Source organism: Mus caroli, chromosome 14, assembly GCF_900094665.2.
Source record: "Mus caroli chromosome 14, CAROLI_EIJ_v1.1, whole genome shotgun sequence".
NCBI classification, from domain to species: Eukaryota; Metazoa; Chordata; class Mammalia; order Rodentia; family Muridae; genus Mus; species Mus caroli.
In genome coordinates, this window is record NC_034583.1 from 74685494 (window position 1) to 74689345 (window position 3852).

Below are 3852 nucleotides of genomic sequence, written 5' to 3' on the forward strand. Positions count from 1 at the left end.
TTTGAGTAACAAGTCTTAGCATGTACTAGGCTTTTGACAATCATCATCAGTAAAATGAAAAAAAATGTACTGTAGTTATTTGTCTGTTTTTTTTGTTATTGTTGTTTTTAATTGTTTTTGTTTGTTTGTTTTGGCTTTTGTTGTTGTTTTGTTTGTTTATTTTTTCCAGAAAGAACTTTCTGTGTGTAGTCCTGGAACTCTCAGCGACCCACTTGCTTCTGCCTCTTACGTATCAGTGTGATTAAATACATGCACTACCACTCCCTGGATCCCTGGCCACATTTGATTGTTTTAAGTTGCCTTATAGTTCTAGTGCATTCTGTATGTTTTAGGAATGGAAACAGAATCTTGCATTAAGGCAAATAATGTTACGTTAAATGTTTTATTTATAGTATTTCATCCCTCAATATTGTATCAATATAAAAGTAATTATGTCATTACTTAGACAGAAGTAATTATTGGTAGATAATTAGTAGCTAGTTTTTAAAGTGTTCAATGGATATGAGAGGATTTTAGAGAGTATATAATAGAGGCACATAATATAGTGTCCTCTGTGTTACACTAACAGTAGCAGAAATGCAAGCACAATGTACAGAGGTGAAGTTCAAAAACAATTATTGTAGGAATTTTAAATTAATATGTCTATTTCAGAGCAAGGACCTTTTACCATGTATTTTATTACTTGTCTGCTTATGAAAACTATAAAATTTATTACTTTGATAATGGATTTTTCATTCTTAATCTGAATATTTTAATGAAAAATATAAAATTTTGTTCAATGAATAGCTGAGTGACTCATCAAAGATTTTCTGTTTAAACTTGTGTCAAAACTTTTCTGACAGTTGTATTTGGTTGAGGTAGTCACAATATTTCCAAAATAAAGACCTACATTTTATTGAATAAATTGATATATGGACTTATATCAGCTCAAGTAATTGATAGGGTATTCTCAAACTATTTTGTCAAACATAATAATTATGTCATGCACATTGAACTTCAGCTTCTATAGTCCTTCCCCCCAACTCCTCTATTTCAGTACCAGTGCTCAGTCTGATGTGTGTGTGTGTGTGTGTGTGTGTGTGTGTGTGTGTGTGTGTGTGGTGTGGTGTGTTTCTTTGTTTCATTATTTTGTTTTGCCAGTTGTTTCTATCCTAGGTCTCTGGCCTATCCAGCTTCAGATTTTTGCCTATTAAGGCACACTCCTGCATAGGAGCCCTCTCATGGTGTGGGCCTGAATTTCGATCAATGATTGGTGGGCCACTCCTACAGGTTATGAGTCACCTTTATCTTAGCAAATCTTAAAGCAGGATAGATTGTTTTGTAGCTGGGTTGGTGTCCCAGTTCACCACTGGAACCCATACTTTGTTAGAGAAAATGGCCAATTCAATCTCCAGATCCTTTATGATTAAGAGTCTTTGCTGAGGATTCCAGTGAGTTTTCAATGCACTAGGTTTCTGCATCACCCCTGCCCCTACATGTTCCCCAATTCCAGTTTCTTCCTCAGCACTCTTTCCCTACATTTACCCAACCCCATTTATTCTGTTCCCATTCAAACACTACAGTAATCTACCAGCAAAATCCATTCTATTTCCCTTGTCAAGGAGATCAATGTGGCCCCACTAGAGTCTTCTTTGTTACTTAGTCTCTCTGGATCTGTAGTTTGCAGCATATTTACACTTAATATAACAGATAATACCCACTTATAAGTAAGTACATGTAAGAAAGACTTGTATTCAACTTCAGTTGGGATGATTTTTGCCTAGTTCCATCCATTTGTCTAAAACTTGCTTGATATCTTTGATTTTTATAGCTGAATGTTATTCCATTGTGTAGTTTTGCAACATTTACTTTATGCATTTCAGTTGAGGTTGATCTAGGCCATTTCAAGTTTCTGGCTATTATGAATGAAGCTCCAATGAAAATTACTAAGCAAGAATGTTGTGTTAGTATAGAGATGACCAAATGATAGCTAGACCTTGAGTAATATTTATTTTTCATTTTCTGAGGAAATGTCATAGTGATTTCCATATAGGTTATACAAATTTGCCCACATATGGACAATGGAGGAGGGTTTCTCCTTATTCCACATGCTTACGAACATGAGTTTATAACTTGTTATATATCAGCCATTCTGATATATGGAAGATTGTATCTTAAAGTAGTTTTGCTTTTCATTTCTAGCATGCTTAAGGATATGGAACATTTCTTTAAGCATTCTCTGTTTAGATTTGTACTCAATTTTTAATTGGTTTGTCTTCTCAATATATAATTCCTTGAGTTATTAATATATTTTGAACATTAGCCCTCTATTGAATATGGAGTTAGTGAAAATATTTTTCAATTCCATAGCCTTGCATTTTGTCATATTGATGTTGACCTTTGCCTTACAAAACTTTTCAGTTTCATGAGGTGCCATTTAGTTATTGCTTATCTTTTCTTTTTCTTTTTTTAATTAGGTATTTTCTTCATCTACATTTCAAATGTTTTCCCCATTTCTAGTTTCCTCTCTGAAAGTCCACTATATCCCCGCTGCTCCCCAATCCACTTACTCCTGCTTCCTGGCCCTGGCATTGCCCTATACTGGGGCATAGAATCTTCGCAATACTAAGAGCCTCTCCTTCCATTGATGACCAACTAGGCCATCCTCTGCTACATATGCAGCAAAAGACACAAGCTCTGGGGGTACTGGTTAGTTCATATTGTTGTTCCTCCTATAGGGTTGCAGTAGTGTATATGTTATTGGTGATCTTGTTCAGAAAGTTAATTCATGTGAAAATGAACACATGTCTATGCCCCAATTTCTTCTCTATGAGGTTCATTATAACTGATTTTATGGTGTTGTCTTTGGTCCACTTAAATGTGAGTCTTTGTGCAGAATGATGACTACGGAGCTATTTGCTTTCTTCTACTGGCAATTATCTGATAAACCAGCACCATTTGTTGAAGATGCTTTCTTTCTTCAACTCGGTCTTTCTGGTCCCTTTATCAAAAATCACCTGTCCATAAGCAAACAAACTTATATATGAGTCTCTGATTAAATTCCAATGATCAATATATCTGGCTTTATGCAGATACTGGGAAGATTTTAGTACTATTACATTCTGGTACAACATGAAATCAGATATAGTGATACTTCCAGAAATTCTTTTATTGTTCCAGATCGTTTTAGTTATTCTTTTTTAATTTTTTACCACATAAAATTGAGTATTGTATTTTTAAGGTCTGTAACCTATCTTCGAATTTTGATTGAGATTGCACTGAATCTGTACATTGCTTTGGTAAGATGGCCATTTTTTATTATGTTCATCCTCCTGATCCAGGGAAATGGGAAGTCTTTCTATTTTCTGATATCGTCTTTACTTCTTTACTTATTTCTTTATTAATTCAAAGACTTAAAACATTTATCATCAAAATCTTTCACTTGCATAGATTTGCCCAAAGATACTGTATATTATTTATGGCTATTGTGTAGGGTGTAAGTTCCCTAATTTCTTTCTCAGGCTGTCATCTGTATATAAGAGTGGTACTGATTTCCGTGAGTTAAATTTATATCCAGGCACTTTGCTGGAGGTATTTATTAGCTATAGGAATTTGCTTCTAGAATTTAGGGCTTTATTATATATATACTATCCTACCATTTAAGAAAAATTGCAGGGAACCATGGTCTGATCTAACTGCCTTGAGATGCATGGGTCATGAGTTTTTCTTTTTCTTTTTTTTTTTTTAATTTATTTTTTATTAGGTATTTTCCTCGTTTACATTTTCAATGCTTTCCCAAAAGTCCCCCATACCCACCCCCCAATCCCCTACCCACCCACTCCCCCTTTTTGGCCCTGGGGTTCCCCTGTACTG